We start from the raw sequence: 17,972 nt of genomic DNA, 5'->3' as shown, positions 1-17,972 counted from the left end.
GGTCAGAAAATTCAAGATAGTCTGCACGTACAGACACATGAGTGGAACCCCATTTTACCGGGCGCGTCCAGAAACACCGCTGTTTAGCCCCTCGTTAACAGGCCAATCAACACAACGGTGAGAAAACTATTTTTCTCGAACTCCGCACCTCTAGCCGTGATATGACTTGTTTCTCACCAAACAGAGAGACCCGGGATATATTGTCCACCCGCACCCCAATCTGAGCGAAGACTGTGTAAATGCTGCCCTCTTGCAATTTCCCGTCCTCAAGATATCACCGATCGTACACTGCATAGAATAGAAAAGGATTATTTATGAATGCCGACTTAATCAAACAGTGGTTCAGGAAGAGAAGAAAGGGATAAAAATTAAATATTATTGCCCATTATAATCAAAAAAAAATAAAAATGTGCACAAAGTTGGAGCTCAAATTTTCCGGAAGCTGGATGTTTCTTCCCGTTCACGGCGACAACTCCTTTTCGCCGATCACCGACGGAACTTTACACCTTGCACCCCACTGAAACGTGGATCAAACCGCACCGCCGCTTCTCTCCATCTTCTTCTTGGGCGCGCTCAGCTGCATCCCCAGTTACATTGGAGTCCAACTTCCCTTCATCGTCGAACATGGAGTCTGCCTGTCCACTGCTAGTCCACCTCCCACCCCTACTACCTCTGTCAGCGTGGGGAGGTTCCGGAATATCTTCATCAATGGTTGGGACGTTTGCATAAAGTAACGTTTACCACACCCCCAGTTCCTCATCCTCTGATTCCAGTGATTACTAGAGTCTGGATGTTCTAGTCACAACGTCTAGTGATTACGTCCCTTGCAAGTCACACCGCTGATTGCCGTTCCCCCTTCTGCAAGAATTCTCCTATGAGGTGCAGGGTCAATACAGGCTCTAGTTCAACATGTACCGTCTAGCCAAGAGGCAAAATGTGATTCCGATGGAGAATATTAACACGCCCTTTACTGTCTTCTGCCTTTACCCGGCAAACAGGCCAATCTGGCATCCGACTCTCCAGTCCGGGATGTGTCGCCACCAAACGTCAGCCAATTTAATCCGCAAACACGAGGAAATCTGCAGATGCTGGAAATTCAGGCAACACACACAAAGTGCTGGTGGAACGCAGCAGGCCAGGCAACAGACGTTTCTGACCGAGACCCTTCGTCAGGACTAACTGAAAGGTAAGATAGTAAGGGATTTTAAAGCAAGAGGGGAGGGGAATGCGAAATGATAGGAGAAGACCGGAGGGGGTGGGGTGAAGGTGAGAGCCGGAAAGGTGATTGGCAAAAGGGATATAGAGCTGGAGAAGGGAAAGGATCATGGGACGGGAGGCCTCTGGAGAAAGAAAGGGGGAGGGGAGCACCAGAGGGAGATGGAGAACAGACAGAGTGATGGGCAGAGACAGGTAAAAAAAGGGAGGAGGGGGAAACTATAACAGGGATGGGGTAAGAAGGGGAGGAGGGGCATTAACGGAAGTTAGAGAATTCAATGTTCATGCCATCAGGTTGGAGGGTACACAGCCAGTATATAGGGTGTTGTTTCTCCAGCCTGAGTGTTGCCTCATCTTGACAGTAGAGGAGGCCATGGATAGACATATCAGAATGGGAATGGGACGTGGAATTAAAATGTGTGGCCGCTGGGACATGCCGCTTTCTCTGGCGGACAGAGCGTCGGTGTTCACCGAAACGATTGAGCCAATTTACCAAATGCCTGGTATGGTGACTGTATGTGTTCCTCTTGTTGATATCCATGGCTCCGAGCAGGTCTCGCCGTATCCGGTTGAAACCACCAGGCTGGGGATCATCCTGAGGGCGATGAGACGTGGTTTCCACCGGATCAGTCCTTCGCGAGTCTCTTGTGTTACCCACAGAATCTAAGGGACGGGCGGACAGCACGCATATTCCTGAGCCGTGATTTTAGAGAAGAACATTACAGCACAGAAACAGGCCCTTCCGCCCTTCTTGGCTGTGCCGAACCATTTTGCCACCCAGTCCCACTGACCTCCACCTGGACCATATCCCTCCATACACCTTTCATCCATGTACCTGTCCAAGATTTTCTTAAATGTTAAAAGTGAGCCCGCATTTACCACTTCAGCTGGCAGCTCATTCCACACCCCCACCACTCTCTGTGTGAAGAAGCCCCGCCCCGATGTTCCCCCTTCACCCTTAACTCATGTCCTCTGCTTTTCTTTCTCCCCGAGCCTCAGTGGAAAAAGCCTGCTTGCAAATTGACCATAAATCCTGCCTCTCGCGATCTTCTCCAACATCCTTCCCACCGTTGAGGTAAGGCTCACCGGTGTATAATCTCCTGGGTTAATTTAATTATTCGTTCATTCATTTCTGTCATCAATTTACTCATTTATGTGCTTCGTCTGTCTGCCTGTTTGTTTATTCTGCAGCTACGTTCGCCCGGAGAATAGAGACGATTGTCTCACCAATCCGCACAGGTAAAGTCCACCACAGCGAGAGGAAGGACAGATCGGGGTTGTATTTTGGACAGTATTTTAATAGGCAAATGACACCTGAGTCATTGACTCAGAGACGGGGTCTGACTGTCACGTGACAGCTGAAGGATTATAGTTCAACTTAGCAAGTAAATCAAAGTCAAAGTAAAACATATTATCAGTGTACATACATACACGTCACCACAAGCATCCTCAGATTCTTTTACTGTGGGCATATTACCAAATCTATAGAACTGTAACTGTAAACAGGATCAATGTAACTGTGCAAATGCAGATATAAATAAATAACAAGGAATCACGACTATGAGATAACAGGATAACAGGGTCCTTAAATCAGAATGGTAATCTACTTTTGGTGAAGAGTCTGATGGTTGAGGGTCAGTGACTGTTCTTGATTCCGGTGCTGCCAGTCCCGAGGCAGCTTTACCTTCTACCTCATGGCAGCGGCGGGAAAAGTGCACACACTGGGTCGTGAGGATCTTTGTGATGGTGGATGATGCTTTTCTCCGACGCGTTTCACGTGGATCTGCTCAGTGGTTTGGAGGGTTGTGCACGTGACGTGCTGGGACGACAGCGCCACCTGCTGGGTGATTTGCCGCTCGAAGACATTGGTCTTCCCACACGATGTCTGACTGCAGACTCTCAGTGCACTTCCCGCAACACATCCACAGAGGTTTGCCGCGGTATTTCATGACATGCCGGATCTCGGCAGGCTCCTGAAGAATTAAAACAGTTCTCGTGCTTTCCACGCAATTACATCTCTACTGTGGCCGCAGGACCGGACCTCTGAGTGAGTAGCTCCCAGAAATTTAAAGTTACTGACCCTCTCCACCTCTGATCCTCCGATAATTACTGGCTCATGGCCCTTTGGTTTCTCAAAGGCCGAACATTTATGTGATGATTACGGAGCTTTGTTCGTGACTCGCCCTCCAGTAAAAACAATTTACTATCACACATAGAACTGTACAGTGCAGGAGCAGAGCCTTCGCCATCGAAAAAAAAGTAAATCACATGCCCTCTCCATGACCCGGTGGAACTGACGCCGCGCCCTCCTCTTCATGGGCTGTCATTCATTTGCCATTAGGACCAATACATCGGTCACGATCGGAATTTTGTCTACAGCTTCGCAGCTGAAATGATTGGACTGCAGTAGAAAGGAATAATTCCGTTCCTCTTTCAGTTCTATTGGCAGAGCCCGTGTCTCGTGTCAATGTAAACATCAACTATTACACTCTCAGAAAAACAACGATACAGTTGTATTCCCCTGTGACGCTAAGGGCTCAATTCAGATAGAACATGCTGAGAAGACATCTAACCAACCCAATATATTGTAGGTACGCAGTTAGGTCATTACGTTAGTTTACACTCAATATCACCGATCACAGAAACAGTATACAATATCTTTTTCTGTTGTAGATGGGTCAGGCAACATCGGGATTCAGCCGCAGGGTCCTGTTGTCACAGATACTGTCACAAGTCTGAAATTAACTTGTTCTGTCCAGTCATTTCCCAATGCTGTCTCTAGATGGCGCAGTGGAGCTGACAGCAGACAGGACAGGGCGACACCATCGAGTCAGTTGTCAACGTTGCCAGGGGAAATTGTACTTGCCAGGTTCAGAACAACGTAACGGTGAAACGCAGCGGCTTTTCAGTAAAGATCAGCCTGTCACGTAAATAAAAGTTTCTGCCGATATTCCGCTTCAATGGACAGCTTCATCGTCCAAGTAATTTTATTTTGCAATTTTGCAATTTTCATGCTGTGGTCTTCTGTCGACGTCGGTCAACAGAGGAAAAAAATATGTAGTGAATATGGAGCAGAGTTGCAGATATCATGGAGAGTCGGAAGGGATTTATTTAGAAGTCAACTTGCCGAAAATTTAAAATGTTCATTTAATTGTACGGCAAATAATATTTTATGTGTCCCAGAGGATACAGAACTAAAAAGCAAGTAGAACTCTCCGGTTAAAATTATGGAGAGCCATGTCGGCCTTTCTGCCTCAGTAACCGAGGGCCGGTGCTTGTCATCAGGATCGCTCAAAGCCGCTCTTCACAGTAGCAGCTTCACTTGACATCACCACATATTGTCGAGTGAAACTCCTGACGTTTTGAGAAGTAGATGCGTTTCTCAGAATACAGATCCCCGAGCAGTGCAAGCCTGACTTCACTAAGTTAAGGAAGCTACCCCTTTGTGAATAAAATGCAGCCGCCGGAGACAGTGAGCGAACCAATCTTGGAGCCAATTACCGGGGGTAGGAGAAACATAGCAATAAGGGGTAGAAACACAAACCGCTGGAAACACTTAGCAGGTCGGTCAGCATCTGTGAAAGGAGAAGCAGGAGTCGAGATGCAGTGCAGGACGGGAAGGCGGGGAACAACAAAGCAGGACTAAAATATTCAATGAACCTTCACCGGAGCGGGACGGACATGGGGCCGAAGGGATTCGTCCAGCAGTTCTGACGGAGGATGTCAACTTGAAATCTTTAACGTCCCTTCTCCACAGAGACTGCCTGACCGCCTGTGTGTATTCCGGGGTGTCCTTTTTCCTTGATATTTCCAACATCCCCAGCGCCTACGTTGTCATAAAATTCATTCAAATCCAATTTATAGGTGAAAGGAAAGATCTCTTCAGGTAACCCGTCCTGATGGGTGACCACTGGGAGATCGCGATTTTTCAGGTGATCGAAGCTTAGGTCCAGGCAACAGGGTCTCCCAATCCTTGCCGGATCTCACCGCTCTCTGTCAGTAAATCCGTCAAGACCGTACACCCCTCTATCCGAACCTCCCCTCCCCTTTACCCTTCCTTGTTTCTGAAGCACCCGGCAAGCACTACACAGCTCCCCATTTCTGTCCCCTACAACCACCCTGTCTCGGTAAACACCTTAATTGCTGCTTCCATTCGGGTCTCTGTAATCCCCTTTGGTCCCGATAACCTTCCCCATCTCTGTAACTGTCTACACTGTTAATGTTCCGTCAGAATCTCTGTAAACCTCTCTGGTCCCGATAACATTCCCCATCTCTGTAACTGTCTACACTGTTAATATTCCGTCAGAGTCTCTGTAATCCCCTCTGGTCCTGATAACCTTCCCCATCTCTGTTACTGCCTACACTGTTAATGTTCCGTCAGAGTCTCTGTACCCTCTCTGGTCCCGATAACCTTCCTCATCTCTGTAACTGCCTACACTGTTAATGTTCCGTCAGAGTCTCTGTAATCCCCTCTGGTCCCGATAACCTTCCTTATCTCTGTTACTGCCTACACTGTTAATGTTCCGTCAGAGTCTCTGTAACCCTCTCTGGTCCCGATAACCTTCCCCATCTCTGTAACTGCCTACACTGTTAATGTTCCGTCAGAGTCTCTGTAATCCCCTCTGGTCCCGATAACCTTCCCCATCTCTGTAACTACCTACACTGTTAATGTTCCGTCAGAGTCTCTGTAATCCCCTCTGGTCCCGATAACCTTCCCCATCTCTGTTACTGCCTACACTGTTAATGTTCCGTCAGAGTCTCTGTAATCCCCTCTGGTCCCGATAACCTTCCCCATCTCTGTAACTACCTACACTGTTAATGTTCCTTCAGAGTCTCTGTAATCCCCTCTGGTCCCGATAACCTTCCCCATCTCTGTTACTGCCTACACTGTTAATGTTCCGTCAGAGTCTCTGTAACCCTCTCTGGTCCCGATAACCTTCCCCATCTCTGTAACTGCCTACACTGTTAATGTTCCGTCAGAGTCTCTGTAATCCCCTCTGGTCCGATAACCTTCCCCATCTCTGTAACTACCTACACAGTTAATGTTCCGTCAGAGTCTCTGTAATCCCCTCTGGTCCCGATAACCTTCCCCAACTCTGTAACTGCCTACACTGTTAACGAAACTTTTAAGATTCCCAGGGAGATGTGAACATTCTGTTGTGACGATGCATTTTTCACCCTCTTCGTTACTATTTGTGGATGGGACAGGATTACAAGATCGAATCCGTTGTGTTTGGGAAATTCTGTTCTGATTTCAGGATTCATCTACGTAGGATGGAAGTTGATGTCCCATGGAAAACAACGTTAAGGTTGAAGTCACTTGTGACGAACAAGGGAATTCTTCAAAGAAGAACATGGATAAATGATAACAAACACATCCAGGATAATGACAGGAGGTCTCAATCTTCAGAAAAAGCTGATCTGAACATAGCCCATCTTCACAGAAACGACACAGGAAAATATAAATGTACCGTAAACAATGATTTCAGTCGTGACCGCACTGAGATCTACCTTCAAGTGAACTGTAAGTTTGCGGTAGCTCATTACGTCAAACTGCCTTCCGGATTACTGATCAAAGCAACAATGATTACAGACGCTGACACTAGAGGGCGCAATGGGACAAGTTATGTGCAGACAGGACAGGACTACGCCACCGAGTCTGTAGTCAACGTTGACCGTAGAATTATACTTGTCAGGTTGAGAATAAAGTTACCATAAAACACAGCGGCCTGTCGGTAACGATTACAGTGCTGTGCAAGTGAAATTTTCTGTCACTATTCCACATCCAACAACCGCTTTAACATCCGAGCAATTTTATTTTGCAACTTTCACGCTATTCTATGCTGTCTACTTTAATCGGCAAGAAAAGAAAAGCAAGCTGTGTTGTCAGGGACGGGGAAGATGGAGCAGATATACCAGAGGCCCTTAGGGCACTGTCATGATCTGGTCCATGAAATTCCCATTCCTGTTCACGGTCCGGTCCAATTCCTTATTCCAGGTTTTCCGGGTTTCCCCAGCTTCTGTTGAGGCAGCTGATTCTTGTTTGCGCTGGCCTCATAAATAGCTTCAGAATTCAGCCCCTGCACACGCACCCTGCCTTTATCCCTTCCCTTCAAGTCCCTCCTGCAGCCTTGCCTCGCCTCGCTTTGCGTCTGCCTGGAGCGTTGCCTCGCCTCGCCTTGCCTCTGCCCGGAGCCTTGCCTCGCCTCGCCTTTCCTCTGCCTGGAGCCTCGCCCTGTTTGGAACTGTCTATCTGTGTTCACGCCTTCGCTAGGTAGTTCCGGCCGTTTTGCAACTGCAGAGCGTTGAGAACTGTCTCGTCGTGTTCAGCGTTCTGAGTAATGAGTCCCGGCCCTATGTCCTGTACCCAAGGAGGGGTCCCGGCTCGGTGATCAATGTTTCTGTTTCTCCCTTGACCAAGGCTCTGGGTTCTCGTCATGTCCATATACCTCGCCCAGCACAGGAGCACCTTGACCAGCCCGGTTCTGGGATTCCCTCGTCCTGTGCTGGGGTTCCCTTGTCCCGTCCAGGAGTCTCACGTCCAGCCCTGTGCCTCTCCTCGTCCTGTAGCCACGTCTTGTCCTCGCCGGGTTCTGGAGTCCGAGCCCGAGTCAAGACCCAGAGTCCAGTCTCTGGCACGGAGTCTAAGCCCAAGATCCTACTCCCCAGTTCCATGTCCTGGTTTCTTATCCTAGTCAGGTCCTAGCCCAGGCTCCTAGTCCCCAGTTCCATGTCCTGGTTCCCTATCCTAGTCAGGTCCCAGCCCAGGCCCGGAATCCTTGTCTCGTTCGGGGCCGGTGTCATGTCCAGCGTCCTTTCTTCCTGTCTTCCCCTGCTTCCTTCTCACACCTAGTCCTGTTCCTGGTAGTGCACTATCTGTGTCTGGCTTTTGGGTCCGCTCTCGACGCCCACATTATGACAGAGACATAGTTATAAGTCAAAGTGCCGGGTTTATTTTAAAACCAGTTTGACTTAGATGATCATTTACGTCAACCGCGAATAATGTCCCATGCTTGCCGGAGCATTTCAACTCTGAAGCTAAAATAATGGAGAACCGTGCCGGTTTATCTGCCTCTGTCACAGAGGGACATTCTGTGCCCAATGCTTGTAAACAGGATTGCCCACCGCTTCTCTTCACACAGACAGCTTCATTTGGAATCGCCACCGACTGTGCAGTGAAGCTCCTGAAGTTTTGAGAAGTAGATCTGTTTCTCAGAGTACAGACCTCCGAGCAGGGCGGGCGTGACTTCACGAAGAGAAGGAATCGATCCCTTTGTGACTGAAATTCAGCCGCTGGACATACTGAACGAACCAACCTTAAATCAAATTAAAATATGCAGGCAAGGAAAAAGAGGCAAACGAAATAAAAGGCGTCTTCTCCATGATTCCGTACGACTGTAGCCGGGAACCTCTTTTCATAAACTCCACGTCATTTGACATTCAGGCCAATCTGTCGGTCCCGATTGTAACCGGGTCTACAGAGCCCAACTGATAAGATCGGACTGCAGTGGGAAGGAGCAATTCCATTCCTCTTTCAGTTCTATTGACAGAGCCCGTGTCTCGTGTCAATGTAAACATCAACTCTTACAGTCCTCAGGAAGAGAACAATAAAGTTGTATTCACCTGTTACACTAAGGACACAATTCAGATAAGAGACGGTGAGAAGACACCTGACCGAGACAATATCTCTGCTTTCTGAAAAACCTAAACTGAACATAACCCGTCTGAGCAGAAATGACATAGGAAAATACAGACGTACTGTCAGTATTGATGACAGCACCTACATCTCTGACTATCTTTCCTTTCAGTTAGTCCTGACGAATGGTCTCGGCCCGAAGCGTCGACCATGCTTCTCCCTATAGATGCTGCCTGGCCTGCTGCGTTCCACCGGCATTTCGTGTGTGTGTTGCTTGGAGTATTGTGTCCAGTTCTCGTCGCCTCTCTATAGAAATAATGTGGCAGCGTTGGAAAGGGTACAGAGGAGATCAGAGAGTATGTATTACGATCAGAGGTTTAGGGAGCTAGGGCTTTACTCTGTGGCGAGGAGGAGGATGAGAGGAGACATGATAGAGGTGTACAAGATATTAAGAGGAATAGACAGAGTGGACAGCCAGCGCCTCTTCCGCAAGGCACCACTGCTCAGTACAAGAGGTCGTGGCTTTAAGGTAAGGGGAGGGAAGTTCAAGGGGGATATTAGAGGAAGGTTTTTCACTCAGAGAGTGGTTGGTGCGTTGGACTGCACGGCCTGAGTCAGTGGTGGAGGCAGATACACTAGTGAAGTTTAAGAGACTATTATACAGGTATATGGAGGAATTTAAGATGGGGTTTATATGGGAGGAAGGTTTAAGGGTTGGCACAACATTGTGGGCCGAAGGGCCTGTTCCGTGCTGAACTGTTCTATGTTTTATGTTCTATAGAGGAGATACTGAGTTGCTTAGACCGTATTTCTGGTTCAATTTTGAACGGCTGAAAAAATGAGGAAATGGTGACAATAGCTTCCCATTCTGTTTTCTGTCATTAGCAGACACTGTAGTTTGAGACAATGCTACAGAGCAAACGAATTCAATTACAACATGAACCTTCCCTTGCTCCAGCACCAGCAGGTAATGGCCGATGTGTGCACTGTCTATAGAATGCAGCACAGTTACTCGCCAGGACTATTCTGCGAGATCATCCCGACCACCATTCACACCACTACCAACTACCTCATCCCCAACTAACAACCGTGCTCGCCTGGAGGGCGAAGGTCAGCAAGGAAAATGAGGAACAAGGCGAATAAACGTCACTTTTGCCAGCAAGACAATCTTTTGGACTGCACGGAGAGAGAAGATTCTTTCTCGCTGCCCATTCCCTTCAGGAAAGATGAACGAGACATTGCTGGATCACAGTCCTCCTGTCCCTCTGCAAGAATGGTCACAGTGGGTGCGGCCTCTGCTGTGCAGCTCCCCAGTACAGGGTTCAATCGCTGTGTGTGTGTGTGTGTGTGTGTGTGTGTGTGTGTGTGTGTGTGTGTGTGTGTGTGTGTGTGTGTGTGTGTGTGTGTGTGTGTGTGTGTGTGTGTGTGTGTGTGTGTGTGTGTGTGTGTGTGTTTAATCAATGTGCTTGGGAAACTTGCTGGCGGATTAGTTTTGTGGCCTATAGTTTAATATTCATTACATTTCCATGGAACTGATTCAATGCTTGAGAGTGGGTTGAGAGTGTCTTGTGTGGGGTGTGAGTATTATACTTAGTACAAGCTCCAATCATGATGGAAAAAGAAGCTGTTATTTATATCGATGTGTAAAACTGTCTGTATTTAGTTCAGCATGATCTTGGGGGTTGGGGGAGCGATCGATAGAGGAGGAACCGGTTTGCTTTGGCCGTATTTCTGGTTCAATTAGAACTGCTGAGTAAATTGTGGAAGTCATTACCGCAGCCTCCCAATTCTCTGTTCCCTATTATTAGCAGACTGTGCAGTGTTGGACCCGGCTACAGAAGAAGCGAATTCAATTGCAACATGCAAGTTCCCTTCCTCCACATAATGGCCGATGTGTGCACAGTCTATAGAATGCAGCATAGCAACCTACCAGGGCTGTTCCACGAGAATCCCCGGGCTACCACACACACCACTAACAACTAACCCTCCCCTACCAACTACCCTATCCTATACCACAACAACCGTTCCCGATCTGAGGGCGAAGGTCAGCAAGGGAAAAGAGGAACAAGCCAAGTAAAGAATACTTTTCTCCCCAAGATTCCCCGCCACTCGGAAACCTCTCTGAGCTGCCTGCATCACGGTGCGGGTCCGATTCCCGGAATTCCCTCCCTGAGACAACTTTGGGAGCAGCTTTCCCAGACAGCGTATGACAGTTTAAGTGGGGAGCCGACCACAAACCGCTCAGTGAGGGGTTTGTTAAGGGAGGGGTGATAAACTCCTGCCTTGCCAACAACACCCAGACCCATCCCTTAAATAAAACAAACAATCCCCCCACTCTTTGATGAAAACATTCCTCTGGAAATTGTTTTGCTGGTGACCATTTATCGCTGAGATATGTCTCAGAGGAGAGAATAAGCTCACTGTGTAATCTATCAACACACAATGATATTGGAAAAATCAGCCAACCTCATTTAAAACCAGAGCCCGAGAAACGCACCCCGTACTGCTGAATCTCTCTGCTCCTCACTCAGCTTTCTGTACGATAACAACTGGAACTGGGTGCCTGGATCAAGTTTAAAATCAGCAACGAGTTCATCATATATTTTGATGTATGTTATTCAATGTGTTGTTTTCAGGCGGAGATCTTGAACTAGCATAAGAACGAGAAGAAAGTTGCGGTAGTATTCATGGGTGCAGAGATCATTCAGACCAGGCACGCCCGGGATCCGCTTCAGTTTGCGTATAAGGAGAAGGTGGGAGTGGAGGATGCTATCACGTATTTGCTGCACAAATCACTCTCTCACCTAGATGGGGTCAGTTGTGCTGTGAGGATTACATTCCTTGACTTCTCTAGTGCCTTTAACACCATCCAGCCCAAGATCTTAAAGCACAAACTAACGGAGATGGGAGTAGACTCTCACATGGTGGATTGGATAGTGGACTACTTGACAGAGAGACCTCAGTATGTGCGGTTGGGAGACTGTAGGTCGGACACGGTGGTCAGCAGCACAGGAGCGCCACAGGGAACCGTACTCTCTCCGGTCCTGTTCACCCTGTACACATCAGACTTCCAATATAACTCGGAGTCCTGCCATGTGCAGAAGTTCGCTGATGACACGGCCATAGTGGGGTGTGTCAGGAATGGACAGGAGGAGGAGTATAGGAAACTGATACAGGACTTTGTGATATGGTGCAACTCAAACTACCTGCGTCTCAATATCACCAAGACCAAGGAGATGGTGGTGGACTTTAGGAGATCTAGGCCTCATATGGAGCCAGTGATCATTAATGGAGAATGTGTGGAGCAGGTTAAGACCTACAAGTATCTGGGAGTACAGTTAGATGAGAAGCTAGACTGGACTGCCAACACAGATGCCTTGTGCAGGAAGGCACAGAGTCGACTGTACTTCCTTAGAAGGTTGGCGTCATTCAATGTCTGCAGTGAGATGCTGAAGATGTTCTATAGGTCAGTTGTTGAGAGCGCCCTCTTCTTTGTGGTGGCGTGTTGGGGAGGAAGCATTAAGAAGAAGGACGCCTCACGTCTTAATAAGCTGGTAAGGAGGGCGGGCTCTGTCGTGGGCAAAGTACTGGAGAGTTTAACATCGGTAGCTGAGCGAAGGGCGCTGAGTAGGCTACGGTCAATTATGGAAAACCCTGAACATCCTCTACATAGCACCATCCAGAGACAGAGAAGCAGTTTCAGTGACAGGTTACTGTCGATGCAATGCTCCTCAGACAGGATGAAGAGGTCAATACTCCCCAATGCCATTAGGCTTTACAATTCAACTGCCAGGACTTAAGAACTTTTTTTAAAGCTATTATTAAAGCTTTTTTTGAGTTAGTGATTTAGATGCATATCATATTATTACTGAGTTAAGTATTGTATGTAATGAGTTTTTGCTACAACAAGTGTATGGGACATTGGAAAAAATGTTGAATTTCCCCATGGGGATGAATAAAGTATCTATCTATCTATCTATCTATCTATCTATCTATCTATCTATCTATCTATCTATCTATCTATCTATCTATCTATCTATCTATCTATCTATCTATCTATCTATCTATCTATCTATCTGTTCCGGGTGGACTGAACGAGTGCCTTCATGTTCATATACCACCTCCCTGAGAGTAACATCCATACTTGGACATAAATGACCTAATGATTCATGCATATTAATGGAAATAAAACAACTTCAGAACGTTTAATAAAGAGGGAATAATACAAAATGATGGACACTTTCCCTGTCTCTGAAATTCCAGCCTCTACACCACTCCCTCTCTGAAACGGCACCCAGTCTATGCACACACTCCCTGTCTCTTTAGACATCTTGCCCCCACGCCTCTCCGACTCTATGAGTGTTCCTGCAGCAAAAGCCCATCTATTTCTCTGTAACCACAGCCACCCCCCAACCACCATCAGAACCACTACACAGCTCCCGGTCTCTTAAAACCCCTCCCGCCCCGCATCTGCAATCTAGACCCTCCTCTAGTTCCGAGACCTTCCCTGTTTCTGTGTCATTCTTCAAGCATTAAACCCTTCCCCGGTTCTCTGCGGCCTTCCGGCCACTTCACAGTCTCAGTAACCCTCCCTGGCTGACCGAAGTAGTTCCCGCTGTTGCCGTTTCCTTGTATACATCCGACAGGAGATATTGTGGACACTGTAGGCATCCAACCAGGCCTGGGGCATGATCTCTGATCTGACAGCACAGGACTAAGCACATTAAATTCTGACATTCGACAGGAGTTATTGTGGACACTGTAGGCATCCAACCAGGCCTGGGGCATGATCTCTGATCTGACAGCACAGGACTAAGCACATTAAATTCTGACATTCGACAGGAGATATTGTGGACACTGTAGGCATCCAACCAGGCGTGGGGCATGATCTCTAATCTGACAGCACAGGACTAAGCACATTAAATTCTGACATCTGTTGGGCTTGAAATTCTGCCCTGTGTTCGTTTAGGAAGAGAGACAACCAACACCGGAATATTACAAAACTTGGGTTTATTGCAGAATTCGTAACTGGCACAGCGAATCCACGGAGTCGCTGGAGAAGGCGCGTTCCGACTTCCCCTTACAATCTGCTGTTATTTATACCCCTTTTCCCCCCAGCACAGCCCCCCGCTACATATTAGGTAATATCGGGCACTTGTGTCCATCTTATTGGCCCGATGCCATACATTCACGAGTTACCTGTTTCTTTTGTTTACTGAATCGCGTGACACTAGCAGTTTCGGTGTAGCGGAATCCCCAGTTTCGCTTCCCCCCTCCCTCGCATTCCGGTCTCCTAATATTACGTAAGCCACTCCTGACCTGTAATGGCAGTCTCGAATTAACCCTAACATTAACCCTAACACTCCCTCCCTTGGCCTCCCAGAGGCCAAATCCCTTACAATCTTTTCCGCGGCTGCCGGGATCAGGCAGGGAGGTGAGCGTCCCCCGGCACTCTTTGGCGTGTCCTCCCTATTTCCTTATCCTGATTTGTCCGACCTAGGGTCACAAAATATGGGTAGGGGTTCCCTAAACATCCGCAATTTTTACAAGTAGCATGCAACATTTCAGAAAACTTATTCAAGAACAAATTCACAAACCCCCCCCCCCCCCCCTTGCCATGGTCCATTTCAGTCCGTGTCCTCCCATAGCGCGTCCGCTTTCCGGGAGGGCCGTGTCCTCCCCTTCCACCGGGAACAAGGGTGCCTGGTACGACGGTGGAGGTCCATTCTTTCCAGTCAAGGCTCGATCTATAGTCCGGATGACTAGGGTCCTGATACAGGGTATGCAACAACAACCACACGTGATAAAGATAGCAATTGAAATAGACAGTCCTAGAGCCGACTGTCCCAGAAACGCTCCCCACTTGCCAGAGGTCTTATTTAGCCAGTAGAAAATGATGCCAGTTATTGTCCCCCTCCCTTCTTACCTTTTAATGCCCTGTTGGAGATCTCGGTGACAGGGTATGGACCATGCCACCGTTTTTCATTCCAGGTGAGCTTCCCCGGGCCTCGGAGGAACACTTCCACTCCTACCTTGATGGTGTCCGACCCCTGCGGCTGCTCACTGTTAGATTATTGAACTCGCACAGTTATCAATTTTACCATATTTCTAAAAACTCTCATATACTCTGTTACTCAACACACAAATGTCTGAGTTTTGGTAACTCGAAATTGAAGTGCTTCATGGCTCTCTAGTACACAGAGAGGATCAAATGTGGGACGGTCGCCTTTCAAAACCTGACCTTCGCGTGGGAGATTTCTCCTCTTAACAACCAGTCTAAGGTAGGCGCCGTCAGTATCCCTGTGTACTACGGTATACCGCGACACTTTTCTCCTCACTCCTGAGACTTTTATGCCCATCGTGGGCGGCGGGTACCCTCACTCAGAAAACTTTTCCACGGGCGGAGGATCTTCCTAAAAACAGATAAGAGTTAGTACTTACCAGTCACGATTCTGCACCGGGAATGATCTCTCCCAGGGTAACTTGGGGTTGGTGAGGATCCGTCAGCAGACAAGATCTAACTCAATGATTTAACTATCTAGTGGAAGTCTTCGATATAACAGGCACTTCCTAACCTTAGTCGAGCTTGCGGCCGCAAGTTGTCTGCTGTCGGACCCACCAGCCTGTGTTGTCTCTCCCTCCCCACGTCGGGGTCACCAAATGTTGGGCTTGAAATTCTGCCCTGTGTTCGTTTAGGAAGAGAGACAACCAACACCGGAATATTACAAAACTTGGGTTTATTGCAGAATCCATAACTGGCACAGCGAATCCACGGAGTCGCTGGAGAAGGCGCGTTCCGACTTCCCCTTACAATCTGCTGTTATTTATACCCCTTTTCCCCCCAGCACAGCCCCCCGCTACATATTAGGTAATATCGGGCACTTGTGTCCATCTTATTGGCCCGATGCCATACATTCACGAGTTACCTGTTTCTTTTGTTTACTGAATCGCGTGACACTAGCAGTTTCGGTGCAGCGGAATCCCCAGTTTCGCTTCCCCCCTCCCTCGCATTCCGGCCTCCTAATATTACGTGAGCCACTCCTGACCTGTAATGGCAGTCTCGAATTAACCCTAACATTAACCCTATCACATCCGACTGGAGATATTGTGGACACTGTAGGTCTCCAACCAGGCTTGGTGCATGATCTCTAATCTGACAGCACAGGACTAAGCACATTAAATTCTGACATCCGACAGGAGATATTGTGTACACTGTAGGTATCCAACCAGGCTTGGGGCATGATCTCTAATCTGACAGCACAGGACTAAGCACATTAAATTCTGACATCCGACAGGAGATATTGTGGACACTGTAGGTCTCCAACCAGGCTTGGGGCATGATCTCTAATCTGACAGCACAGGACTGAGCACATCAAAGTTTGACGTTCGTGAGATAATTTTCACTTCTTGTTTCTGAGAATTAAGGGTTCGTTGAATTGAGATCGGCAAGTGCTTGTTACGCAATACGAGACTGTTCGGAATCAACTATTTTTATAACAAAGAAAGCGGCCGATTGAAAACTGGAGAAACTAGATCAGCAGCAAAACTTTATTAACTCTTTATAAACCCCCAGAGAGATAGAGAGGGCAAAGTGCGGGATTGAACACGGGTCTCCGCAGCGGCGCCACTGGAGACCACAACCATCTCTGATCTCCAGTCACTGCTCTGTTTCCGAGTGTCATTTCGTCCTGCAAATGGCACAAATGTAGAAATTACTCTAAAGAAAGGACGGTTCAAGCAGCAACTGTGGAAAAAGACACAGTTTGCGTTTCGTGTCTGGATCAGCGATGAAGGTACCAGGATCCAGGAGCATGAATTTGGTCTCCCACCGAGACGTTGTTTCCGACAATTTCTGTTTGCACTTCAGATTTCCAGCAGCTACGGGGATTTTGTTTTAAATAATTATTTACTGGAAACTTTCCTGCAACGAACAATTGAAATTTCAGTGATGATTTAACAAATGACTGCGGAGTTGTTGGATAACCTGAGGATAATAGGCCGGGTGGATGGTCCCTGTTTATTGCACAGGGTGGGATAACCTATATGAAACTCTGCTGGTATCCTTGGCTGCGGTAGCAGTGAAACCTTCCCAAGGGTGATTAAAGTGCGTGGGGGTTTAAAGTGTGGAGATCTGTGGCACATATGGATATATGATAGATATGTACGTTAAATGAAATATGGAAATGATTGTTGATGCTGAATTTCAAAAAAAAAACAACAGAATAGGTGTTCCTCATTTTCACGTCAACGATTTAGATGACGGCATTGAGAATAACATCAGCAAGTTTTCTGATGATACTAAGCTGGGTGGCAGTGTGACATGTGATGAGGATGTTAGGAGAATTCAGGGTGACTTGGATAGGCTGGGTGAGTGGGCAGATACTTGGCAGATGACTCTTAATGTGACTAAGTGTGAGGTTATCCACTTTGGGAGTAAGAACAGGAAGGCAGATTATTATCTGAACGGTGTAAAGTTAGGTAAGGGAGAAATACAAAGAGACCTAGGAGTCCTTGTTCATCAGTCACTGAAGGTGAATGAGCAAGTGCAGCAGGCAGTGAAGAAGGCTAATGGAATGTTGTCATTTATTACAAAGGGAATTGAGTACAAGAGCAAGGAAATCCTCTTGCATTTGTACAGGGCCCTGGTGAGACCACAACTGGAGTATTGTGTGCAGTTTTGGTCTCTAAGGTTAAGGAAAGATATCCTGGCTGTAGAGGAAGTGCAGCGTAGATTTACAAGGTTAATTCCTGGGATGTCAGGACTGTCTTACGCAGAGAGGTCAGAGAGACTGTGCTTGTACACGCTGGAATTAAGGAGATTGAGAGGGGATCTGATTGAAACATACAAGATTATTAAGGGATTGGACAAGACTGAGGCAGGAAATATGTTCCTGATGCTGGGAGAGTCCAGTACCAGAGGGCATGGTTTGAGAATAAGGGGTAGGTCATTTAGGACAGAGTTAAGGAAAAACTTCTTCTCCCAGAGAGTTGTGGGGGTCTGGAATGCACTGCCTCGGAAGGCAGTGGAGGCCAATTCTCTGGATGCTTTCAAGAAGGAGCTAGATAGGTATCTTATGGATAGGGGAATGAAGGGATATGGGGACAAGGCAGGAACCGGGTA

The sequence above is a fragment of the Hemitrygon akajei genome, unplaced genomic scaffold, assembly GCF_048418815.1.
Source record: "Hemitrygon akajei unplaced genomic scaffold, sHemAka1.3 Scf000078, whole genome shotgun sequence".
NCBI lineage: Eukaryota > Metazoa > Chordata > Chondrichthyes > Myliobatiformes > Dasyatidae > Hemitrygon > Hemitrygon akajei.
Note: the sequence above shows the minus strand (reverse complement) of the source record.